Source organism: Bos indicus x Bos taurus, chromosome X (assembly GCF_003369695.1).
Source record: "Bos indicus x Bos taurus breed Angus x Brahman F1 hybrid chromosome X, Bos_hybrid_MaternalHap_v2.0, whole genome shotgun sequence".
In the NCBI taxonomy this organism is placed as follows: Eukaryota; Metazoa; Chordata; class Mammalia; order Artiodactyla; family Bovidae; genus Bos; species Bos indicus x Bos taurus.
The window spans coordinates 57,971,050-57,998,872 of NC_040105.1; the positions used below are offsets into that span (position 1 = coordinate 57,971,050).

General features: G+C 43.3%; 2 pseudogenes; both read left to right on the forward strand.

Moving 5' to 3' along the window:
* The first annotated feature begins 599 nt into the window (after positions 1-599).
* LOC113888048 lies at positions 600-1,220 on the forward strand (annotated as a pseudogene).
* Positions 1,221-6,307: 5,087 nt separating this feature from the next.
* LOC113888049 lies at positions 6,308-6,928 on the forward strand (annotated as a pseudogene).
* The last annotated feature ends 20,895 nt before the right edge of the window (positions 6,929-27,823 follow it).

Sequence of the window (27,823 nt, forward strand, 5' to 3'; positions counted from 1 at the left end):
GATTGGAAACATGATTGGCTAGCCCCTTGGTGAAAGGGCCCTTATGTTATTCTAACTACCCTTACTGCAGTTAAAGTTGCGGGTATTGTCCCTTGGATCCATCATACGAGGGTGAAGAGAACATACCACGCAGACCCAAAAAAACGCTGAGTGGACTGCACAGAGGGACCCCGCTGACCCTCGAGAGACTATGACCATCCTTAAGAAGAAGGAAAAGAAGATCCTGGATGAGCCCCTTCAGGATGAAGCCACACAATCAACTCCTGCTGCTTGGCCTCATCGACGTGGTTTTGAATTTAACTTCCATTTCAACTCAGGACAATGTTTTCATCTCATGGGCACATTCCTACGTGGACTTCCACAACACTTCCAACTGCTGGGTATGCAGGGCTATGCCTCTGTCAGCGATGGATGGACTTCCTTGGTGGGTGTCACCACTCTGCCAAGAAGATTTTAAACCACTCTGCTCTTTTCTGGGATGACGAAAAGAGACTTTCCTCTCTCTTGTCAATCATAACCTCTCCTTGCTCTCTTGGTGTAAGACCTACAGTCAATAGACTCGGCTCATGGGGTTACATTTGATATAAATGCCAGTGTAACAAAAGCCTAACCTACAACAAGCCCCAGTAAATCTACCTTATTTACATGCTAGGTGGACAAGATCCGTGTTTCAATGGTATGCGTATATTGCTGCCTTATTCGTACCCTCTATAGGGACAACAGATATCATGATTAAAGTAGAGGCCTTGACTAATTTCACAAAACGGGCCCTCCTAGATAGAACAAAAGCCATCCAAGCCTTAAATGAAGAGCAAATCCAAATGAGAAAAGCGGTAATTCATAATAGAATGGCTTTGGACATACTCACAGCTGCTCAAGGAGAGACCAGTGCTATAATTAAGGTTGAATGTGGTGTATACATTCCTGACTTATCTGGCAACGTATCGACTGCTTTAGATGACATGAAAAACCAGGTAAAAGCAATGTCAAATGAAAACATTCCTTTCTGGACTTCGGTCCTATCTTGGGTGAAGGGCAATGGGTGGAAAACTATATTTACCACTGTTACAGTTGCCTTGATAGTTTTGCTTTGTGGACCCTGAATTTTACAATGTATAATGAACTTTGTAACCCGAAGGTTGATGTCATTCTCCCAAATTGGCGGTCGGAGAGCCAGGGTGCAATATATCCCTATGAATGATGCTCATAATATGAGTTAAGAGCATCAAGAGGGGGGAATGAAGAAGGAATTCATAGGGCCTGGACTCCATCTTAGGCCTATTCATGCTGATCATGCTCAGCCACCTTTCCAATGGACTCTGAACTCTGTGTTTAGTGCCTGTGAAAACAACAACAGAAGGATAAGACCCCCTCCAGGCAGGGGAACCTTGAAGATCGTATCTGGGTTACTCATCACCTAAGAGAAAACATACACTGATCACCCCTTCCTCCAGACAGGCCATAAATTTTTCTGTATCCATCTGAGTGTAACCTCGGGTTTATTGATTATTGGCTAATTGTTTGACTGTTTGAGCACATGAGCACATAGCACGTGAATGGTGGGATTATTGGGATTGTATTTTCCTTGGTTTATGTAAGTCTCAAGGAATCTGGGGTGGTGGGTTCAGACACGTACACATGGGGTATAAAAGATTTTCACAAGTGCTGGTCGGGGTCCTTGGCTAAGAGGAGACTCTGCCTTGGGCCTGCCGGTGTAATAAACTGCACTCCACTATCTGCATTGTCCTTCTGAGTGAGTTTGTTTCCCAGAACGTGTGGGTACAACACTTGGTGCATTGGCCAGGAAACTCTTCACTTTGAGGAGACAGGTCTCATTTGAGGCCACCCTGAGGCTTTGTGGCTTGAATCTCCTAGAGGGGGGAAGGAGCCTTGCCCCTCTGGAAGAATTCAGCCTTTCAACGCCTGGTTTCTTCGCTTTGGCAGGTAGTGAAGGGCGGCAAGGGAACTGAGTGCTCAGGTGAGGAGGAACCCACCCGGCAGGGTGGAAGAGGGGGCCTGATCACCCCCCCTGGGAGGCACTAGAAGGGGCACGGACCCACAGGGGCCTGGAATAGGCAGGCAGCAGCGATTGCTTGGTACACAGGTCGACGAGCGTGCTACGGTTTAGGAAGGAAATTTGTGAAGGTCATTTAGGAGGTGTGTCCACGCTGTCTCAGGGAAAATTATTACCAGCGACCGCCAGGGGATTTTTAGGATAGGAAACTTTTCCTTGTATGCTCGTATTCTGCCCTCCCCCAGGAGGTGTCCTGTCTGCTGTGAAATTCTTGACCCCTTGGAATTGTTAGGCTAGAAGGAAGGGGATACATAAGTGAGTATGAATTGGCTTTCCTGGAGATGGCCTGGGACATGGGATATTTAACCCATCTGTGTTTTCATCCACACCTGATCAAGCCCACCAAGGCAGAATGGACTTTAAGGGAGAAACAGTCTTGGATCACGTGGGGTTCTGGTTCGATTGTGCTGACCGGCAGGTGAAGGCACGCTGATCCCCCTTCTCCCTCTCTGGCAGGTAAGGCTCTTCTCACCCCAGTTGGGAAGGAGGCAGAATGGCAATTTAAGTGTCATTGAGTGGAACTATCAGAAGTACATAGGGTACTGAGAACTTCGCAGACAGAACAAAAAGGAAAAGTAGAAGAAGGTAAGCAAGATGGGAGGAAGTGAATCTAAGGCAACTGTATTGGAGTGCATGATTAAAATTTAAAGAAGGGATTTGAAGGAGACTATGGGGTGAAGATGAAGCCTAACCGCCTCCACATACTCTGTGAGGTCGAATGGGCCCCTATGGGAGTAGGATGGCCACCAGAGAACACCATGAACTTAAAAATAGTGGAAGCAGTCTATACAGTAGTCACAGGAGAGCCAGGACACCTGGATCAATATCCATATATTGACTCATGGCTAGGGTTAGCTCAAGACCCTCCTACTTGGACAAGGCTCTGTATCCAGAAGGGAAAGGGAAAAATATTAATGGCACAAAAATTGACTGATGATAAAAAAGGAAATTCTACAGAATTTGGACGGGGACGACCTGACCCCTCCCCCATACTGGATAATGACGCGCCTGCCTCCCAGTGCTCCGCCAGGATGGGAGGCCGCCTTAATGCCCGATCCAGGGCCAGGTGAAGTCCTGCAGCAGCCGCTGCTCCTCCGCCAGCTCTCCCCGAGGTCGTAGAGCCGCCACCTCGGCAGGCTCCTCCAATCCCGGTGACAGACGCCTCTGGCCAACACTTCCAGGATCCAGCTCCAGCCAAACCGCCCAAGCTATACCCGCCTCTCCCGGTGAGTACGGACAAGAAAGGGAGGGAGATGTTGGAATTAAGCAGAGAAGGAAATGGCAACCCACTCCAGTGTTCTTGCCTGGAGAATCCCAGGGATGGGGGAGCCTGGTGGGCTGCCGTCTCTGGGGTCACACAGACTTGGACATGACTGAAGCGACTTAGCAGCAGCAGCAGCAGCAGCAGCAGCAACAAGGCTAATCGGAGAAGGCAATGGCACCCCACTCCAGTACTCTTGCCTGGAAAATCCCATGGACCGAGGAGCCTGGTAGGCTGTAGTCCATGGGGTCGCTAAGAGTCGGACATGACTGAGCGACTTCACTTTCACTTTTCACTTTCCTGCATTGGAGAAGGAAATGGCAACCCACTCCAGTGTTCTTGCCTGGAGAATCCTAGGGATGGGGGAGCCTGGTGGGCTGCCGTCTATGGGATCACACAGAGTCGGACACGACTGCAGTGACTTAGCAGCGCTCTGCCAGAGAGCCGGAGGGAACGAAAGAGAACAGACAAGAGATTTACAATGCTAGCTGCTGCTCTGGGAAAGTCTATCTCGGGCCCTCCGGAAAACCTCATCTGCCCCAGGGACAGGAAAGTCCTTCAACCGGTCCCAGCGGAGGCCCCGGGCCCCATTACAGCCGAACCAGTGTGCCTGGTGCCAAGCTTTTGGCCACTGGAAGAATGAATGCCCTAAGGCAAGGAAGGAAGAGGAAGCTCCCGCAGTTGTGGGGCTTGCTGACCTGGAAATTAAATAGGGCTGCTGGGGCTCAGAGATATCAGGTCCCCAAGAACCCACGGTAGCCTTAAAAGTGGGGGACCAAAACATTGACTTCATGGTGGATACAGGAGCAGAACTGTCGGTAGTAACAAAACCTGTGGCACCACTGTCCAAAAAGACTACCGCTGTAACTGGGGTATCAGGAGAAGAGATGATTAAATCGTTTTGCCAGCCCAGAAAATGTCAGATGGGGGGAGGGGGCACCAAGTGATTCATGAATTCCTCTACATTCCTGAGTGCCCAGTACCCCTGTTGGGAAGCGACTTGCTCTCCAAACTAGGAACACAAGTGACTTTCTCCTCTGAGGAGAGGCCCACCTTCCAGATGGACACTATGACTTACTTGCGCTCTCTCAATACCACCCCAAGATGAGTGGAGGTTGCATGAGCCTCCGAAGGAAGAACCGGGTGGGCTGGAAGAGCATGAGAGAGAGCTAACGCAATTATTCCCTGAGGTCTGGGCGGAAGACAACCCCCCCCCCCCCCCCACCCCAGGCTGGCTAAACATCAAGCACCAGTGATAATAGAACTCAAACCAGGCACCATCCCAGTTAGAAAGTGCCAGTACCCGCTACCAGTAGAGGCCTGGGCCAGCATACTGCCCCACATCAATAGATTGAAGCAGGCATTCTAGTAGAGTGCCAGTCGGCTTGGAATACGCCGATCCTGCCAGTCAAAAAGGAAGGAGGACAGGACTATAGGCCTGTACAAGATCTCAGGCTAGTCCAGACCCTAGTTGGGTCCTATATACTGATGGCACTAGCCTGATAAAACAAGGACAACGGCTGTCAGGTTAGCCAAAGAGGAAGGGGCTATCAAGACTGGAAAGGGATGGTGGGAATTGCCAAGTGGCAAATTATTGGTACCGGAGGAGCTGGCACACAATCTGGTAAGTCAAACACACCAAGCGACCCACCTAGGCCATGCTGCCTGCTCACAGGTTAATGCGGCCTCTCGGGTATTCAGACAAAAACCTCTGGATATTTAGCTGAAAGGCACGCTGCCCTTTGAACACCTGGGAGTGGACTTCACTGAAATGAAACCTCACTGACACTACCGTTACCTGCTGGTCATGGTATGTACGTTCTCGGGATGGGTAGAAGCTTTTCCTCCCTGGACTGAAAGAGCATCAGAAGTAGCCCGGTGCCTGCTTAGGGAAATAGTTCCCAGATTTGGACTTCCTACCAGCATTGGTTCAGACAATGACCCAGCTTTTGTAGCTGATTTAGTACAACAAGTAAGCAAAACTTTAAACATCAAATGGAAACTGCACACTGCATATAGGCCCAGAGTTCTGAGATGGTGGAATGAACCAACCGGACATTAAAGAGACTCTCTAAGTGGATCTTAGAGACTGACTGCTCCTGGGTGGACTTGCTCCCGACGGCTCTGCTCAGACTCAGGATGACCCCACGGTCCCAAGGCTATTCTCCATACGAAATTGTGTATGGGAGGCCCCCTCCCATAATAGAACAGGTGTCAACAAATTTGCCTCAGGTAAGGGGGAATAGGATTTCACAGCAGATGGAACTGGGTAAGGTAATAAATCGGGTAACTAAGTTTGTACAAGAAAGGGTGCCGTTCCCCCTTGGGGAACAGATTCATGAGTTTATGCTTGGTGACCAAGTATGGGTCAAAGATTGGAAACATGATTGGCTAGCCCCTTGGTGAAAGGGCCCTTATGTTATTCTAACTACCCTTACTGCAGTTAAAGTTGCGGGTATTGTCCCTTGGATCCATCATACGAGGGTGAAGAGAACATACCACGCAGACCCAAAAAAACGCTGAGTGGACTGCACAGAGGGACCCCGCTGACCCTCGAGAGACTATGACCATCCTTAAGAAGAAGGAAAAGAAGATCCTGGATGAGCCCCTTCAGGATGAAGCCACACAATCAACTCCTGCTGCTTGGCCTCATCGACGTGGTTTTGAATTTAACTTCCATTTCAACTCAGGACAATGTTTTCATCTCATGGGCACATTCCTACGTGGACTTCCACAACACTTCCAACTGCTGGGTATGCAGGGCTATGCCTCTGTCAGCGATGGATGGACTTCCTTGGTGGGTGTCACCACTCTGCCAAGAAGATTTTAAACCACTCTGCTCTTTTCTGGGATGACGAAAAGAGACTTTCCTCTCTCTTGTCAATCATAACCTCTCCTTGCTCTCTTGGTGTAAGACCTACAGTCAATAGACTCGGCTCATGGGGTTACATTTGATATAAATGCCAGTGTAACAAAAGCCTAACCTACAACAAGCCCCAGTAAATCTACCTTATTTACATGCTAGGTGGACAAGATCCGTGTTTCAATGGTATGCGTATATTGCTGCCTTATTCGTACCCTCTATAGGGACAACAGATATCATGATTAAAGTAGAGGCCTTGACTAATTTCACAAAACGGGCCCTCCTAGATAGAACAAAAGCCATCCAAGCCTTAAATGAAGAGCAAATCCAAATGAGAAAAGCGGTAATTCATAATAGAATGGCTTTGGACATACTCACAGCTGCTCAAGGAGAGACCAGTGCTATAATTAAGGTTGAATGTGGTGTATACATTCCTGACTTATCTGGCAACGTATCGACTGCTTTAGATGACATGAAAAACCAGGTAAAAGCAATGTCAAATGAAAACATTCCTTTCTGGACTTCGGTCCTATCTTGGGTGAAGGGCAATGGGTGGAAAACTATATTTACCACTGTTACAGTTGCCTTGATAGTTTTGCTTTGTGGACCCTGAATTTTACAATGTATAATGAACTTTGTAACCCGAAGGTTGATGTCATTCTCCCAAATTGGCGGTCGGAGAGCCAGGGTGCAATATATCCCTATGAATGATGCTCATAATATGAGTTAAGAGCATCAAGAGGGGGGAATGAAGAAGGAATTCATAGGGCCTGGACTCCATCTTAGGCCTATTCATGCTGATCATGCTCAGCCACCTTTCCAATGGACTCTGAACTCTGTGTTTAGTGCCTGTGAAAACAACAACAGAAGGATAAGACCCCCTTCAGGCAGGGGAGCCTTGAAGATCGTATCTGGGTTACTCATCACCTAAGAGAAAACATACACTGATCACCCCTTCCTCCAGACAGGCCATAAATTTTTCTGTATCTATCGGAGTGTAACCTTGGGTTTATTGAGTATCGGCTAATTGTTTGACTGTTTGAGCACATGAGCGCATAGCACGTGAATGGTGGGGTTATTGGGATTGCATTTTCCTTGGTTTATGTAAGTCTCAAGGAATTTGGGGTGGTGGGTTCAGACACGTACACATGGGAATAAAAGATTTTCACAAATGCTGGTCGGGGTCCTTGGCTAAGAGGAGACTCTGCCTTGGGCCTGCCGGTGTAATAAACTGCACTCCACTATCTGCGTTGTCCTTCTGAGTGAGTTTGTTTCCCAGAACGCGTGGCTACAACACTCATAGAGTCACAGGGTAGCTGTGCATACCCAGTGAGAGGAGGTGGCTGTAGTTTTCAGCGTCATGTCCTGGTACAGGAACCTCTGAGCAGAGTCCAGGTGCTGCCACTCCTCTCTTCTGAAGTTCACGGTCATGTCCTCAAAGGACACTGACACCTGTAAACACAGCCCCATTTGGGGTGACCAGGTCAGCACAGGGGGATAAGGGAAAGATAGGAAATTGTTTTTAGTGATTTTTACCATAATACCCATAGGCTATGCCTTTCAGAGGCCTACTTACACGTAATGCATAGAATGAAAATATCTAGTCATAAATTTCTGCCACCCATTGTACATAACAGTCGTTCGTTTTTAAAAATTATACTTTTTATTTGCTATCTATTTTATACATAGTAGTGTGTATACCTGACTCAGTTTGCTGTAGAGCAGAAACTAACACAGCAGTGCAAACCAACTATACTCCAATAATAAATAAATAAACAGTGTGATTGAAAGGGGGGAAAATAATCATTTTGTCCAGGATTTGAAGTTTGTTCTACTTTGTTGCTCATGTTCATGGGAAATTTGTGTTTTATTCGTTTTTGAAGGAGGCATGTATACTTTATTAAAATGTATTTATTTATATATCCTTGGCTGTGCTGGGTCTTTGTTCCTGTGCATGGGCTTTCTCTAGTTGTGGCAAGCGGGGGCTACCATCTAGGTGTGGTGCGAGGGCGTCTCATTGCAGTGGCTTCTCTCATTGCAGAACACAGGCTCTGGAGCACACAGGCTTCAGTGGTTGGGGTGCACAGGCTCAGCAGTTTGGCTCCCGGGCTCTAGAGCGCAGCCTCAGTAGTTTTATCGCACAGGGTCACTTGAACGAGCGGCCCCTGCCTTGACAAGCGGACTCTTAACCATCGGATCAGCAAGAAAACTCAGCATCTACACTTTTTTTCCCTCAATTTACATAGCTCCCTCTACTGCTGCTTTCATTTAGTCTTCAAAAATACAGGCATTTTCTCTTGACGCCTTCCTTCTGGGTCAATTTTAACTTAATTCCATACTTGTCGGAAAACGTACTCTGTCTGATTTCAACATATGGTCTATCTAGAAGAATGTTTCATGTGTCCCCAGAAAAGAATGTGTGTTCAGCCAAGGATGGGTGCGGTGTTCTCTAATATAGAAGTCAACTTGGTCACTTTACTCATTTGTCCTCCACTTGTTCAACCAGTTCTTTGTCGACTTTTTGGTGAAAATGGAAACAGAGATGTTAGAAATTTATATTGCTATGCAAAGGAACTAGAATACACAAAGCAGAGATTAGCATGGAGGATTTCTATTATGTAATGTTAAGACTTACTGTAACGCTACAGTAATTCAGACAGTGTGGTATGGATGTAAGTACAGACACACATATTAATGAAACAGAATAGAGGGTCTAAAAAACGGATTTGCACACATATGGACAACTGTTTTATGAAAAAAGTGACAAAGTACTTCAATGGGGAAAAGGAAAGCCTGTTTTAAAAACTGTGCTGGAACAAATAGATAAACATTTTGGAGGAGAAAGCAAACCGTGATCCACACCACACACCATATACAAAAATTAACTTAAGTGTTCTCACCGCACACACAAACACACACACCCACACACAAAGTAACTCTGTGAGGTGAAGAATGTGCTGACGAACTTGACTGTGGTATGAAAACAGACATACAGATCAATGGGACGGAGGAGAAAATCCAGAAATAAACCCACACATTGATGGTCAATTGATTTTTACCAAAGGAGCCAAGAATATGAAAAGGGAAAGGACAGTCTCTTCAATTAATGGTTTGGCAAAACTGGACAGCCACATGCAATAGAATGAAACTGGAGCGCTCTCTTACACCACACATCAAAGTTAACTGAAAATGGATTAAAGACTTGACCATAAGACCCCAAACCATACAACTTCTGATGAAACCAAAGGTGGTAAGCTCCTAGACGTAACTGGTGGAGATAAATTATTGGATTTGACACCAATATCAAAGGCAACGAAAGCAAAAATAAACGAGTGGGAATATACCAAACTAAAAAGTTTATGCACAGCAATTGAGACCTTCCACAAAATGACAAGGCAGCTTACTGAATGGGAAAAATATTTGCAAATTGTATGTCTGATATGTGGTTAAAATCCAAAATATGTGGGGCTTCCCTGATGATTCAGATGACAAAGAGTCTGCCCGCAATGCAGGACACCCTGCTTAGATCCCTGGGTCGGGAAGATCCCCTGGAGAAGGAAATGGATTTAAGGAAATAGAATTCAAATCCACAGATTTAAAATCTGTGCCTTGGGTTGACAACACTTCAACACACCAAGAGAGATAACCAGGCATTCTGTGCCATCTGGGGGGATGAATTAACAAGCATTCAATACCACTTCTGAAGTACATTTGACTAAAATTCGAATCTGTTTTGATCAAGCCTCTAAAATTCTCAGTTCATATTAACGTATGGACATGGGAACTATGAAATAACACCACAAGAATACAATTAGGAAATTCCAAAAGGTGGAACATAGTTCACGGCAAATGGCCAGGTTGCTTCAACAAAAACATAGCCAGGGGTAGAGCCCATTATATCAGTTCCGGATTAAAAGGGACTTGAGAGATTATTGGGAGACTATCCTCCACAAATCTCATATTTCTGTATATCTTTCAAGCAGACCAAAGATTGCCTTTTTTCCAAACTATCTTTTTGAATATTTATATAGTGAACAGCCTCAAAAGATAGAGCCTCCCTCTCCAGAGCAAAGGGCAAGTTACACTGGAAATTATGCTCAAGACACTTCTTCCTCAAGGCAAGGATCAGGCAGGCTTACTAGCCTTTATGAAAGAGTCGACACCCATAAGCTAGGGGTGCTTCACCTATAACGGAACCTACTGCACACGCAGGATTTATCTGGCCTTCTGCAACACCCTGTGGGGACTGAGGCTTAGGGAACTCGTGGAAATGTTGATACTCTGGCTGCCACTAACGCTGTGAGTATTCCAGTCCTTTGTCTCTCACCCAGGAGACTCATGTTTTCTACCAGCAGGCATAACACCATGGCCAGCTAACTCGTTAGCTTTCACGGAGGATAAAATAGTAGACCCTATGCCTCAACTACGGAAGCCCACACACCTAGAGCCTGTTTTGGCAACAAAAGAAGCCTCCACGGTAAGTCCGCACACAACAACGAAGAGATGCCCCTGCTCGCTAGAGCTAGAGCGATGCCTACACGCCAATGAACACCCAGCACAGACAAAATTAATAAAATAAAAAAAAATAAATAAACGAACCCATACCTGCCAACATCTTGACTTTAGCCCAATGGGAGCCATTTAGGACTTCACAACTACAAGACTAACATTTTGTGTTGTTTTAAGCCAATGAGTTTATGGCAGTTTGTTACAGGAATGATAGAAAACGGACAGAGGCAAATTCAGGAGATTTGAGAGAAGTCTCTGGAATCAGTAGTGGAAATGTTGATCAAATTGTACGGTCAATAAACGGTCGTCCACTTTACTGCCAGTCAGTGAGGAGGAACTGAAGAAGTTATTGCATACGAAGTACCCTGAAGTAGGTTTAAAGACAGGCAATGGCACCCCACTCCAGTACTCTTGCCTGGAAAATCCCATGGATGGAGGAGCGTGGTAGGCTGCAGTCCATGGGGTCGCTAAGAGTCAGACAGGACTGAGCGACTTCACTTTCACTTTTCACTTTCATGCATTGGAGAAGGAAATGGCAACCCACTCCAGTGTTCTTGCCTGGAGAATCCCAGGGACGGGGAAGCCTGGTGGGCTGCCGTCTATGGGGTCGCACAGAGTCAGACAGGACTGAAGCGACTTAGCAGCAGCAGCAGCAGCCTCAACAGTGTTACAGTTAGTCTTAACTCTTCCAGGTAGGGGGCTTCCTCAGCAAACTGTGGTCAGTCTCAAGTGTAACTTATTGTACACACTCTCAAGCCTCTTATTGCAACAACTAGTACAGGCATACCTCAGGGATATTGTGAGTATTCCAGACCACCGCAATAAAGTGAATATTGCAATAAAGCGAGACACAAATTTTTGGTTTCTGAATGCATGTAAAAGTTACCTTCATATCGTATTGTAGTCTACTAAGTGTTCAACAGCATTGTATCTTAAAAACAATGTAAATTAATTAATTAAAAACTTTATTCTTTAAGGGCTTCACAGGTGGCTGAATGATAAAGAATCCACCTGCCAGCAGAGGAGACACAAGAGACGGTGTGTCGATCCCTGGGTCGGGAAGATCCTCTGGAGGATGAAATGGTAACCCTCTCCAGTATTCTTGCCTGGAACATCGCATGTACAGAGGAGCCTGGCAGGTTACAGTTCATAGTGTTGCAAAGAGTCAAACATGACTGAGCGCAGCAGAGCACTTATGCCTAAATGAGGCTAACCATCATCTGAGTCTTAGGTGAGTCAGAATCATTTTACTGACGGAAGGTCCTGCCTTGATGATGATGGCTACTGGTTGATCAGGATGGTTTTTGCTGAAGGTTGAGGTGGCTGTGGCAATTTCTTAAAATAAGACAGAAATGAAGTTTGCCTCACTGACTCTTCTTTTCACGAATGACTTCTCTGCAGCATCTGATACTCTTTTGTAAAATTTATTTTTGTATTGAAGGATAATTGCTTTACAGAATTTTGCTGTTTTCTGTGCTGACCTGCACTACCAAAAGAGTTCCTTAAGGCAGAAGGCAAATGATGCCAGATGGAAATCTACATCTACACAAAGGAATGAAGAGCATCAAAAATGGTAACTACATGGGTAAATATAAATATTGATTTCATTGTTTGGATCTTTTTAAAAGATCATCAACTGTTTAAAATTAGAATATCAATGAGTCATGCCATTTATAACATACTCAAATTTAAATATATGACAACCATAGCACAAAACGTGGGAAAGGACATGGAAGTATGTTGTTGTAAGGTTCTTGAATTATACATAAAATGGCATAATGTCAAGACATTAAATTGTAATAAGCTAATGATATCAACACTATAAACCCTAAAGCAACCACTAAAATAAAACAAGGAAGTATTAAAGCTCTTAAACATAACAAAGAATACAAAATGGAATCATAAAAAATAATTAATTTAAAATAAGACAGAAATAAAGGGGGAAAGGACCAAGGAATTGATAGAACAAATAGAAAACAAATAGCCATATGGTAGATTTAAACACAACCGCATCTATAATCTTATTATATGTAAGTGGAAAATAGATTTTCAAGTGGGTAAAAAAAAGCAAGAAATCCACTTTAAATATAAAAGACAAGATTAGGTTAAAAGTAGAAGGATGGCAAAACATGTATTAGGCTTTGCCAGAGGGACGGAATATTTAGGGAGTTTGGTATGGACATGTACACACGGTTCGATTTAAAATCAATAATCAGTAAGGGCCTACTGTAGAGCACATGGAACTCTGCTCATTACGTGGCAGCTTGGATGGGAGCTGAGCTTTGGGGAGAATGGATACATGTATATGTATGGCTGAGTCCCTCCGCTGTTCACTTGAAACTATCACAAGATGGCTAATCAGCTATACCTCAATACAAAATAAAAAGGATTTTTAAAAACAGTTTGAATTTCCATACAAATTTTAGAATCATCTTAGTCAATTTCTACAAAAAAGCATAGTGTACCATGCTAACACTAATCAGAAGAATCCAAACTAATCCTTAGTGCTTATGCATGTGATAATAGAGCTTCAAAATTCATGAAGCAGAATTCAGGAAGCAATAAACATTTTTCTTATTATTTGGATCTCTTTAAAAGATAATCAACTGTTTAAAACTGCAAGAATTAGAGAAGTCAGCATTTATAATTGGAGATTTCAACAATACTCTAAGTATTTGATAGAAAAGTGGACAGAAAATCAATAAAGATACATAAGATCTGATCAACTCTATTAAGCAAGTTGGCCTAATCGGCTTTTATAGAACACTCCACTAAATAACGGTAGAGTCCACATTCCTTTCCCTTTAAGTGCACACAGAACTTTTACAAAGCAGACTATAATTTTGCCCATAAAAATACATCTCAATAAGTATTAAGATATTCAAGTTATACAAAGTATGTTCTCTAGCCACAGTAGAACTGAGTTAGAAACCAATAGAAAGATAATTGCAAAATCCCTAAGTAACTGAAAACTGAATAACACACATCTAGATAACCCATGCATTAAAGAATAAATCAAAAGAGAAATTTAAAAAGTAGTTTGAACTAGATGAAAATGAAAACACAATGTATTAAATGTTGTTAGGGACTTCCCTGGTGGTACAGTAGACAGGAATCTGCCTGTCAATGGAGGGGAAATGGGTTCAGTTTCTAGTCTGGGAGGCTTCCACATGCCCCAGAGCAGCTAAGACCATGTGCCACAACTACTGAGCCCATGCTCTGGAGCCGGTGTGCCACAACCACTAAGGCCTGCTCACCCGGAGCCTGTGCTCAGCAACAAGAAGCCATCACAATGCAAAGCCCATGCACCGCAACTAAGAGTAGCCCCCACTCACTGCAACTAGACAAAGTTGGTACACTAATTAAAAAAAATAAAACAAAACAAAACTCAGTATACTAGGAATAGAAGGCAATGTCCCCAATTTGGTAAAGGGCATCTGTGAAAAACCTATAGCTAACATCATATTTAAGGGTGAAAAATTGAATATTTTCCCCTTAGGATCAAGAACAAGTCAAGGATGTCCTCTTGGCACATGTATTCAACATTGTATTAGAGATTCTAGCCAGTGCAGCAAGAACAAAAAAGAAAGAAAATGCATTCAGATTAGAAAGGGTGAAGTAAAACATGATTGTCTCCATAGAAAATCCTTATGGAATCTATTTATTTAAAAGCTACTCAAATTAATAAATAAGCTTAGTAAGGTTTCAAGACTCATGGTCAATTTATCAAAAATTGATTGCATTTCCATATACTTATTATAATACCATTTATAATTGCATTAAAAATATCAAATACTTATGGACAAACCTGACAAGAGACATGTAAGATTTATATACCAAAAACAGAAAACTTGCTGAGAGAACTTAGGGAATCCAAAGACTCTTAAGGATGTAAATAAATGGAGAGATGTATACTGTGTTCATGGATCAGCAAACACAGTATTGTTAAGATGTCAATTCCTCCCCAACTGATCTAGGCATTTAGCACATTGCCAATCATAGTGCCACCAAGCTTTTCTTGTCGAAATTGACTAAGATGATTCTAAAATTTATATGGAAATTCAAAGGACCCAAATAGCCTAAACAGCTTTGAATAAAAAGACAGAGTTTTGCCTGACTTACACTCCCTGACTTTAAGACTTATTATTCAGTTCAGTTCAGTTGCTCAGTCGCGTCTGACTGTGACCCCATGGACTGCAGCACGCCAGGCCTCCCTGTCCATCACCAACTCCTGGAGTTTACTAAAACGCATGTCCATTGAGTCGGTGATGCCATCCAACCATCTCATCTTTTGTCGTCCCCTTCTCCTCCTGCCTCCAATCTTTCCCAGCATCAGGGTCTTTTCAAATGAGTCAGCTCTTCACATCAGGTGGTCAAAGTATTGGAGTTTCAGCTTCAACATCAGTCCTTCCAATGAATATTCAGGATTGATTTCCTTTAGGATGGACTGGTTGGATCTCCTTGCAGTCCAAGGGACTCTCAAGAGTCTTCCCCAACAACACAGTTCAAAAGCATCAATTCTTCGGCACTCAGCTTTCTTTACAGTCCAACTCTCACATCCATCCGTGACTACTGGAAAAACCATAGCCTTGACTAGATGGGCTTTTGTTGGCTAAGTAATGTCTCTGATTTTTAATGTGCTGCCGAGGTTGGTCATAACTTTTCTTCCAAGGAGTAAATGTCTTTTAATTTCACGGCTGTAGTCACCATCGGCAGTGATTTTGGAGCCCCCCAAAATAGTCTCTCACTGTTTCCACTGCTTCCCCATCTATTTGCCATGAAGTGATGGGACTGGATACCATGATCTTCGTTTTCTGAATGTTGAGCTTTAAGCCAACTTTTTCACTCTCCTCAAGAGGCTCTTTAGTTCTTATTCACTTTTTGCCATAAGGGTGGTGTCATCTGCATATCTGAAGTTATTGATATTTCTCCCGGAAATCTTGATTACAGCTGGTGCTTCATCCAGCCCAGCGTTTCTCATGATGTATAACTCTCATGAGGACTTATTATAAAGGTGCAGTAATAAAGACAGGGGTTTCCCTTGTAGCTCAGTCGGTAAGAATCTTCCTGCCATGCTGGAGACCTGGGTTCAATTCCTGGGTCAGGAAGATCCCCTGGAGAAGGAAATACTGGCAACTCACTCCAGTATTCTTGCCTGGAGAGTCCCATGGACAGAGGAGCCTGGCAGGCTACATACAGTCCGTGGGGTCGCAAGACAGTGTGATACTGGCATCAAGACAAGTAAGTAGAGGGTGGATAGATAGCCCCATATATATATGTTAACTTTTGACAAAGATGCAAAAGTACTGTGTTGTATTTTCTGTACATTTTGTATTCTTCTGTCCAAAAGGTACATTCTCTTCAAAAAGTGGAAATGCATGTACAAAAAATTACATGAACTTGGATCTATATTTCATATGATATATGAAAATTAGCTCAAAATGGATCATTGGCCTAAGTGTAAAATTATAAAACTTCTACAAAAAACATAAGGGAAATTATTTGTGACCTTGAGTTAAGCAAAGATTTGTTAGGTATGACACCAAAAAATATGGTCCATTAATAGACTCTGGTTCATAAAATTAAGAACTTCTGTTTTTCAGAAGACAAGTTACAGACTAGGAGAAACTGTTTGCAAAATACATTTTAATGATAAAGGGCTCGTATCCAGAATATATGACAATCTCTCAGAAATGCTACAAATAAGAAAACTACCTACCCAATTAATGTCCAAAATGTATGCACAGATGCTTTATCAAAGATTATCTACAGATAGCAAATAAGCACATGAAAAGATGTGCACAAGTCCTCTCCCCAGTTCTCTTCCCTGAGGACAACCAATATTAATCATTTTTTGCTTTCTTTCCAGAAATATTTCTTTACAAATAATGCTTTTAGATTGCCTGGTATATAATTACTTTCCATCCTATATCTATGAAAAATCTTTAAGAATAGAGAAATAATATTTTATTCTTAAATTTTCTAGTGGAAAAATGGAGAAACCAGGTCAAGTACTGACATTAATAGTTTTGTGGAGACGTTTCAGTGGGTTTTGTTCAAAGTGTGTGAAAAAGAGTTCAAAGAAACAGATCGTTGATATGAATCAGCCATGGGTTTTACATGTGTTCCCCATCCTGAACCCCCCTCCCACCTCCCTCCCCATCCCATCCCTCTGGGTCATCCCAGTGCACCAGCCCGAGCACCTGTATGATACATTGAACCTGGACTGGCGATCTGTTTCACATAGGATAATATACATGTTTCAGTGCTATCCTCTCAGATCAGCCCACCCTCCCCTTCTCCCACAAAATCCAAAAGACTGTTCTATACATCTCTGTCTCTTTTTCTGTCTCTCATATAGGCTTATCGTTACCATCTTTCTAAATTCCATATATATGTGTTAGTATACTGTATTGGTGTTTTTCTTTCTGGCTTACTTCACTCTGTATAATAGGCTCCAGTTTCATCCACCTCATTAGAACTGATTCAAATGTATTCTTTTTAATGGCTGAGTAATACTCCATTGTGAATATGTACCACAGCTTTCTTATCCATTCATTTGCTGATGGACTTCTAGGTTGCTTCCATGTCCTGGCTATTAGAAACAGTGCAGCAATGAACATTGGGGTACATGTGTCTCTTTCAATTCTGCTTTCCTCGGTGTGTATGCCCAGCAGTGGGATTGTTGGGTCATATGGCAGTTCTATTTCCAGTTTTTTAAGGAATCTCCACACTCTTCTCCATAGTGGCTGTACTACTTTGCATTCCCACCAACAGTGTAAGAGGGTTTTCAAAAAGTGTCAAAAAGTTATGACACTGAAATATAAACTCCCCAGGTCAGTAGGTGCCCAGTATGCTACTGGAGAAGAATGGAGAAACAACTCCAGAATGTATTAAGAGTTGGATCCAAAGCGAAAACAACACCCAATTTTCATGTGACTGGTGATGGAAGTAAAGTCTGATGCTGTAAAGAACAATATTTCATAGGAACCTGGAATGTTAGGTCCATGAATCAAGGTGAATTGGAAGTGGTCAAACAAGAGATGGCAAGAGTGAAGATTGACATTTCAGGAATCAGTGAACTACAGTGGCCCAGAATGGGCAAATTTGATTCAGATGACCATTTTAGCTACTACTGTGCATAAAAATCCGTTAGAAGAAATGGAGTAGCCCTCATAGCCAACAAAATTGTCAGATATGCAGTACTTGGGTGCAATCTCAAAAACGACAGAATGATCTCTGTTCGTTTCCAAGGCAAACCATTCAATATCACAGTAATCCAAGTCTGTGCCTCAACCACTAATGTTGAAGAACCTGAATTTGAATGGCTCCACGATGACCTACAACACCTTCTAGAATTAACACCAAAGAAAGATGTCCTTTTCATCATAGGGGACTGGAATGCAAAACAATGCAAGAGACAACTCTACACATGGAATGGACATCACCAGATGCTCAATACCGAAATCAGATTAATTATATTCTTTGCAACAGAAGATGGAAAAGCTCTATACAGTCAGTAAAAAAACGAGTGGGAGCTGACTGTGGCTCAGACCATGAACTCCTTATTGCAAAATTCAGACTTAAACTAAAGAAAGTAGGGAAAACCACTAGGCCATTCAGATATGACCTAAATTAAATCCCTACAATTATACAGTGGGAGTGACAAAATAGATTCAAGGGATTAGATCTGATAGAGTGCCTAAAGAACTATGGATGGAGGTTCTTAACATTGTACAGGACGCAGTGATAAAAATGATCCCCAAGAAAAAGGCAAAATAGTTGTCTGAGGAAGCCTTACAAATAGCCGAGAAAAGAAGAAGCTAAAGGCAAAGGAGAAAAGGAAAGATATACCCATCTGAATGCAGAGTTCAAAATAATAGCAAGGAAAGATAAGAAAGCATTTCTAAGTGATCAATGCAAAGAAATAGAGGAAAACAACAGAATGGGAAAGACTAGAGATCACTTCAAGAAAATTAGAGATATCAAAGGAACATTTCATGCAAAGATGGATAAAATAAAGGAGAGAAACAGTACAGACCTAACATAAGCAGAAGCTATTAAGAAGAGTTGGCAAGAATACACAGAACTACAAAAAAATATCTTAATGATACAATGGTGTGATCACTCACCTAGATTCAGACATTGTGGAGTTCAAAGTCAAGTGGGCCTTAGGAAGCATAACTATGAACAAAGCTAGTGGAGGTGATGGAATTGCAGCTCAGCTATTTCAAGTCCTAAAAGATGATGCTGTTAAATTGCTGCACTCAATATGCCAACAAATTTGGAAAACTCCACAGTGGCCACAGGACTGGAAAAGGTCAGTTTTCATTCCAATTCCAAAGAAAGGCAATGCCAAAGAATGTTCTTACACACTAGCAAAGTAATGCTCAAAATTCTTCAAGATAGGCTTCAACAGTATGCCAACTGAGAACTTCCAGTGGTTCAAACTGGATTTAGAAAAGGCAGAGGAGCCCGAGAACAAATTGCCAACATCTGCTAGATCATAGAAAAAGCAAGAGGATTCCGGAAAAAACATCTACTACTGCTTCATTGACTGTGCTAAAACCTTTGACTATGTAGATCACAACAAACTGCAGAAAATTCTTAAAGAAATGGGAATACCAGACCACCTTACCTGTCTCCTGAGAAATCTGTATGCAGGTCAAGAAGCAACAGTTATAACCAGACATGGAACAATGGACTGGTTCCAAATTGGGAAAGATGTACATCAAGGCTGTATATTGTCAGTCTGCTTATTTAACTTCTATGCAGAGTACATCATGTGAAATGCCTAGCTGGGTGAAGCACAAACTGGAATCAAGACTGCAGGGAGAAATATCAATAACCTTAGATATGCATATGACACCACAATTATGGCAGAAAGTGAAGAGGAACTAGAGAGACTCTTGATGAAAGTGAAAGTGGGGGGGGGTGAAAAACCTGGCTTAAAACTCAACATTCAAAAAGCAAAGATCATGGCCCCCAGTCCCATCACTTCATGGCAAGTAGATGTGGGAACAATGGAAACTGACAGAATTTATTTTCTTGGGCTCTGAAATCACTACAAATGCTGACTTCAACCATGAAATTAAAAGACCTTCTCCTTGGTAGGAAAGCTATGACCAACCTAGACAGCGTATTAAAGCAGAGATATTACTTTGCCAATGAAGGTCCATATAGTCAAAGCTAGTGGTTTTTCAGTAATCATGTATGGATATGAGAGTTGGACCATACAGAGGGCTGAACGCCAGAGAATTGATGCTTTCGAACTGTGGTGTTGAAGAAGACTCTTGAGAATGCCTTGCACTTCAAGGAAATCAAACCAGTCAATCCTAAAGGAAATCAACCCTCAATATTTATTGGAAGGACTGATGCTAAAGCTGAAGCTCCAAAACTTTGGCTCCCTGATTTGAAGCACTGACTCATTAGAAAAGACCCTGATGCCAGGAAAGATTGAAGGCAGGAGGAGAAGGGGACAACAGAGGATGAGATGTTTGGATGGTGTCACCATCTCGATGAACATGAGTTTGAACAAGCTCCAGGAGATGATGAAGGACAGGGAAGCCTGGTGTGCTGGAGTCCATGGGGTCTCAAAGAGTCAGACATGACTGAGAGGGTGAACAACAACAAGTTAAGAAGAAGGAAGGAAAGGAGTATGATCAAGCATGGAGAATGGAGGAAGAAGTTAGGCAGGGGTATAGAAAAGGAGGTGATCAGCAGGAAGAATGGAAGACTAGAAAGAGATTAAACAGGAAGGAGGGGAAGGATGGAGGGGAGGTCTGACAGGGAGACTTAGATGAATGGAGGTTGATAAAACATGGACGAGGTGAGGAATGAGGCCAGGAGGGTAAGATGGATGGGGGCTGATCAAACAAGGAAGAAGAAAGGATTTTGGGGGTGAGAATCAGGGAGAAGGTGACTTGGGATGTGAGGTTGGGAGAATAAGAATGAAGGGAAGTCAGAAAGTCGAAAGAGAGGAATTGAGGGTGGCCTTTTGGGGATGATTGGGGGTGGAATGTCAGGCAGGGGCTTGGAAAAGAAAGTAGATGGCAAGCAAGGAGACAGGAGAAACAGGGAATGGTTATACAGTGAGGAGCAGAGGAATGTAGGCTGCTGCTGCTGCTGCTAAGTCCTTCAGTCGTGTCCGACTCTGTGTGACCCCATGGACTGCAGCCCACCAGGCTCCTCTGTCCATGGGATTCTCAAGGCAAGAACAATGGAGTGGGTTGCCATTTCCTCCTCCAATGCACGAAAGTGAAAAGTCAAAGTGAAGTCACTCAGTCATGTCCGACTCTTAGCGACCCCATGGACTGAAGCCTACCAGGCTCCTCCATCCATGGGATTTTCCAGGTAATGTAGGCTAGACAGGCAGAAAGAGAGAAATGTTGAGGGATGTGGTCAGGCAAGGAGGTTATCAATAAGAAACAGCAGTCAGGCAGACAGAAAAGTGAGACTAGAAGATGATTGATCAGTAAGAAGAGGGGAATGTAGGGGAGGTCAGGAAGAGAGGTAGGGACCCACAGAGGTTAGCCAGAAGGTATGAAGGCATTCAGGCAGAAGGAAGAAGGAATAGGAGACATTTCAAGCATGGAGAACCGGAGGAAGAAGGTGGTGGTACGGAGAAGGTGAGGAATGGAAGTTCATGAGGGAGAGAAGGACAAGTCTCACCTTGGGGTCCCTTGAGTGCTCAGGGCATAACACCTGGAGTTGCTTGCAGTACCTCTTATTCTGTGGGTTGTAAACATAACAGAAGAGTCTTGTGGCTCTGGAGAGAGATTGAAAGTGAGGTGCTAACAACTAGGAAGGAGGTCCCACCCTGAACCCTGCCCACACTTTGTCACCAACCCCAGCCAAGTGAGCTTCCTGGTGGCTTCCCACCCAAACCCTGCCCCTAATTCACCCACCTCTGCCTCTGAGCCCACCCACATGCTGCCCTTGATCTTGCCCACCCTGCTCCTGATCCTGTCCACATCATGCCTTTGAAGCTTCAGCTTCATCATCAGTCCTTCCAATGAATATTCAGGGATGATTTCCTTTAGAATTCACTGGTTTGATCTCCTTGCAGTCCAAGGGACTCTCAAGAGTCCTCTCCAGCACCAATATTTACCAGAAAAGGCAAGCATAATTAGCCTGAGGGCAACTTATTGAAGCTTGTGGTTCACCAGTTTCTACATCCAAGATTCCCTCAATCAGTTGACTTTGAGCCTTTTTCCTATTATTCCCTAGCCGAGGGTTTCGTCCTAGGCTTTCCTGATTCCCTTGTTCCTGCAGGGTCTGCATTCTCAGGAATCTCTTTCTACAGTCCCTCTTTCAGTATCTTGGCATAATGTAATAATGACATACAGTTTTCCCATCTACCTTGGCTACCTTGGCTACCTTCACATGTTGTCCAGAGTAGGGCTTCTTCCCTCAGAAAATAGTTGTAACCAAGTGGCTAACACAGTGATATTTAACTGCTTCTTTTCTCCTTCCTCTTTCTCTACATTGTCCCCAAATTGAGCAGCTCCTGCTAGGTTTTATGTAGCATTCGGTCCTGTTGCTGCTGCTGCTGCTGCTGCTAAGTCGCTTCAGTCGTGTCCGACTCTGTGTGACCCCATAGACCACAGCCCACAAGGCTCCCCCGTCCCTGGGATTCTCCAGGCAAGAACACTGAAGTGGGTTGCCATTTCCTTCTCCAAGCTTGACACAAAGTAGATAAGACCAGTGGGTGATTTTGAGCTACCCCTGGATCCATGATGGTAAATCTTGGGAAGCCTCAACAAACTGCCAATGGAAATCAACTGGGAAATCACTAGTCTTCTGGATACACTACTGTGATTTCTCCCAGCTCACTTTTCTTGGAAGGACTTCAGCTATGGCCATTTGCAGGCCCTCTCAGTGGGTCCCTCGAGCATTTAGTTCTTCCATTATGTGGGAGGTGGCATAGAGTCAGAGTCTTTTTTTCTTTTTTTTTAAAGTAATTAATTTATTTTAATTGGAGGATAATTACTTTACAATATTGTAGTGGATTTTGCCTACATAGTTACATTATTTTGGCCACATTCCCCCTGATGTGGTGCATCACATTCTGGTCCTGACATGCCTGCTCCAACAAACAACCAAAGCTGCTGCTTGAAGAATTCTGTGCAACTACAATTGCACATCCCCATATGCAGGGCTGTAAACTGAAAACACACTGCCAGGTACTTGCGCAAACTTCTGCGGTCTTCCCTGGGCTCAGGAAAAGAAGCCCTCAGTGAATAATGTAGGGGAGTTGAACAGCATGTAGATTTGTACTGTTTCGACCCTGGGTAGCTACTTGATGGCATTTGCTTTATTGGCAAAGTGGTTAGGGAAGGCTAGCTGTCTTCAGGAAAAATGTAGAATTAGATGACTCTTGGGTTTCCTTTCCCAGTTATTCCTTAATAATATTGCTTTATCATCTCTGTTTTCCCAGCTGTATAGTTTGCGGATAAGAAAATACTCCTGGAGGTCAAAATCTAGGCTAAGCATGAAATGGAATCAGAGCTAGGGCATGACAAACACACACCTCACACAGGGAGATAATTCATTACTGTCTCCTTGTCCTTCTTTGCAGGGAAATCTACTATTTAACTGCCCATTTTGAAGAACATAGCTTCGCCCTTACTACGAGTCAGATTGAGGCGTGAAGATGAAGAGCTGCCGTGGAAAGGGAGCAAAATGAGGGGAGACAGCAGAGAAAGGAGGAGGAGGGTTTGGTGAAAGAGAAAGTGACTTTAATTCTCCCATTTCCTCTTCCATTTTCCTCCACCCTCCCTAATGATTTTTTACCTTTTTCTTAGGATGATATTCATCCTGTGCTGCCGCTGCGGCTGCTAAGTCACTTCAGTCGTGTCCGACTCTGTGCGACCCCACAGACGGCAGCCCACCAGGCTCCCCTGTCCCTGCGATTTTCCAGGCAAGAGTACTGGAGTGGGGTGCCATTGCCTGTCTTTAAACCTACTTCAGGGTACTTCGTATGCAATAACTTCTTCAGTTCCTCCTCACTGACTGGCAGTAAAGTGGACGACCGTTTATTGACCGTACAATTTGATCAACATTTCCACTACTGATTCCAGAGACTTCTCTCAAATCTCCTGAATTTGCCTCTGTCCGTTTTCTATCATTCCTGTAACAAACTGCCATAAACTCATTGGCTTAAAACAACACAAAATGTTAGTCTTGTAGTTGTGAAGTCCTAAATGGCTCCCATTGGGCTAAAGTCAAGATGTTGGCAGGTATGGGTTCGTTTATTTATTTTTTTTTATTTTATTAATTTTGTCTGTGCTGGGTGTTCATTGGCGTGTAGGCATCGCTCTAGCTCTAGCGAGCAGGGGCATCTCTTCGTTGTTGTGTGCGGACTTACCGTGGAGGCTTCTTTTGTTGCCAAAACAGGCTCTAGGTGTGTGGGCTTCCGTAGTTGAGGCATAGGGTCTACTATTTTATCCTCCGTGAAAGCTAACGAGTTAGCTGGCCATGGTGTTATGCCTGCTGGTAGAAAACATGAGTCTCCTGGGTGAGAGACAAAGGACTGGAATACTCACAGCGTTAGTGGCAGCCAGAGTATCAACATTTCCACGAGTTCCCTAAGCCTCAGTCCCCACAGGGTGTTGCAGAAGGCCAGATAAATCCTGCGTGTGCAGTAGGTTCCGTTATAGGTGAAGCACCCCTAGCTTATGGGTGTCGACTCTTTCATAAAGGCTAGTAAGCCTGCCTGATCCTTGCCTTGAGGAAGAAGTGTCTTGAGCATAATTTCCAGTGTAACTTGCCCTTTGCTCTGGAGAGGGAGGCTCTATCTTTTGAGGCTGTTCACTATATAAATATTCAAAAAGATAGTTTGGAAAAAAGGCAATCTTTGGTCTGCTTGAAAGATATACAGAAATATGAGATTTGTGGAGGATAGTCTCCCAATAATCTCTCAAGTCCCTTTTAATCCGGAACTGATATAATGGGCTCTACCCCTGGCTATGTTTTTGTTGAAGCAACCTGGCCATTTGCCGTGAACTATGTTCCACCTTTTGGAATTTCCTAATTGTATTCTTGTGGTGTTATTTCATAGTTCCCATGTCCATACGTTAATATGAACTGAGAATTTTAGAGGCTTGATCAAAACAGATTCGAATTTTAGTCAAATGTACTTCAGAAGTGGTATTGAATGCTTGTTAATTCATCCCCCCAGATGGCACAGAATGCCTGGTTATCTCTCTTGGTGTGTTGAAGTGTTGTCAACCCAAGGCACAGATTTTAAATCTGTGGATTTGAATTCTATTTCCTTAAATCCATTTCCTTCTCCAGGGGATCTTCCCGACCCAGGGATCTAAGCAGGGTGTCCTGCATTGCGGGCAGACTCTTTGTCATCTGAATCATCAGGGAAGCCCCACATATTTTGGATTTTAACCACATATCAGACATACAATTTGCAAATATTTTTCCCATTCAGTAAGCTGCCTTGTCATTTTGTGGAAGGTCTCAATTGCTGTGCATAAACTTTTTAGTTTGGTATATTCCCACTCGTTTATTTTTGCTTTCGTTGCCTTTGATATTGGTGTCAAATCCAATAATTTATCTCCACCAGTTACGTCTAGGAGCTTACCACCTTTGGTTTCATCAGAAGTTGTATGGTTTGGGGTCTTATGGTCAAGTCTTTAATCCATTTTCAGTTAACTTTGATGTGTGGTGTAAGAGAGCGCTCCAGTTTCATTCTATTGCATGTGGCTGTCCAGTTTTGCCAAACCATTAATTGAAGAGACTGTCCTTTCCCTTTTCATATTCTTGGCTCCTTTGGTAAAAATCAATTGACCATCAATGTGTGGGTTTATTTCTGGATTTTCTCCTCCGTCCCATTGATCTGTATGTCTGTTTTCATACCACAGTCAAGTTCGTCAGCACATTCTTCACCTCACAGAGTTACTTTGTGTGTGGGTGTGTGTGTTTGTGTGTGCGGTGAGAACACTTAAGTTAATTTTTGTATATGGTGTGTGGTGTGGATCACGGTTTGCTTTCTCCTCCAAAATGTTTATCTATTTGTTCCAGCACAGTTTTTAAAACAGGCTTTCCTTTTCCCCATTGAAGTACTTTGTCACTTTTTTCATAAAACAGTTGTCCATATGTGTGCAAATCCGTTTTTTAGACCCTCTATTCTGTTTCATTAATATGTGTGTCTGTACTTACATCCATACCACACTGTCTGAATTACTGTAGCGTTACAGTAAGTCTTAACATTACATAATAGAAATCCTCCATGCTAATCTCTGCTTTGTGTATTCTAGTTCCTTTGCATAGCAATATAAATTTCTAACATCTCTGTTTCCATTTTCACCAAAAAGTCGACAAAGAACTGGTTGAACAAGTGGAGGACAAATGAGTAAAGTGACCAAGTTGACTTCTATATTAGAGAACACCGCACCCATCCTTGGCTGAACACACATTCTTTTCTGGGGACACATGAAACATTCTTCTAGATAGACCATATGTTGAAATCAGACAGAGTACGTTTTCCGACAAGTATGGAATTAAGTTAAAATTGACCCAGAAGGAAGGCGTCAAGAGAAAATGCCTGTATTTTTGAAGACTAAATGAAAGCAGCAGTAGAGGGAGCTATGTAAATTGAGGGAAAAAAAGTGTAGATGCTGAGTTTTCTTGCTGATCCGATGGTTAAGAGTCCGCTTGTCAAGGCAGGGGCCGCTCGTTCAAGTGACCCTGTGCGATAAAACTACTGAGGCTGCGCTCTAGAGCCCGGGAGCCAAACTGCTGAGCCTGTGCACCCCAACCACTGAAGCCTGTGTGCTCCAGAGCCTGTGTTCTGCAATGAGAGAAGCCACTGCAATGAGACGCCCTCGCACCACACCTAGATGGTAGCCCCCGCTTGCCACAACTAGAGAAAGCCCATGCACAGGAACAAAGACCCAGCACAGCCAAGGATATATAAATAAATACATTTTAATAAAGTATACATGCCTCCTTCAAAAACGAATAAAACACAAATTTCCCATGAACATGAGCAACAAAGTAGAACAAACTTCAAATCCTGGACAAAATGATTATTTTCCCCCCTTTCAATCACACTGTTTATTTATTTATTATTGGAGTATAGTTGGTTTGCACTGCTGTGTTAGTTTCTGCTCTACAGCAAACTGAGTCAGGTATACACACTACTATGTATAAAATAGATAGCAAATAAAAAGTATAATTTTTAAAAACGAACGACTGTTATGTACAATGGGTGGCAGAAATTTATGACTAGATATTTTCATTCTATGCATTACGTGTAAGTAGGCCTCTGAAAGGCATAGCCTATGGGTATTATGGTAAAAATCACTAAAAACAATTTCCTATCTTTCCCTTATCCCCCTGTGCTGACCTGGTCACCCCAAATGGGGCTGTGTTTACAGGTGTCAGTGTCCTTTGAGGACATGACCGTGGACTTCAGAAGAGAGGAGTGGCAGCACCTGGACTCTGCTCAGAGGTTCCTGTACCAGGACATGACGCTGAAAACTACAGCCACCTCCTCTCACTGGGTATGCACAGCTACCCTGTGACTCTATGAGTGTTGTAGCCACGCGTTCTGGGAAACAAACTCACTCAGAAGGACAACGCAGATAGTGGAGTGCAGTTTATTACACCGGCAGGCCCAAGGCAGAGTCTCCTCTTAGCCAAGGACCCCGACCAGCATTTGTGAAAATCTTTTATTCCCATGTGTACGTGTCTGAACCCACCACCCCAAATTCCTTGAGACTTACATAAACCAAGGAAAATGCAATCCCAATAACCCCACCATTCACGTGCTATGCGCTCATGTGCTCAAACAGTCAAACAATTAGCCGATACTCAATAAACCCAAGGTTACACTCCGATAGATACAGAAAAATTTATGGCCTGTCTGGAGGAAGGGGTGATCAGTGTATGTTTTCTCTTAGGTGATGAGTAACCCAGATACGATCTTCAAGGCTCCCCTGCCTGAAGGGGGTCTTATCCTTCTGTTGTTGTTTTCACAGGCACTAAACACAGAGTTCAGAGTCCATTGGAAAGGTGGCTGAGCATGATCAGCATGAATAGGCCTAAGATGGAGTCCAGGCCCTATGAATTCCTTCTTCATTCCCCCCTCTTGATGCTC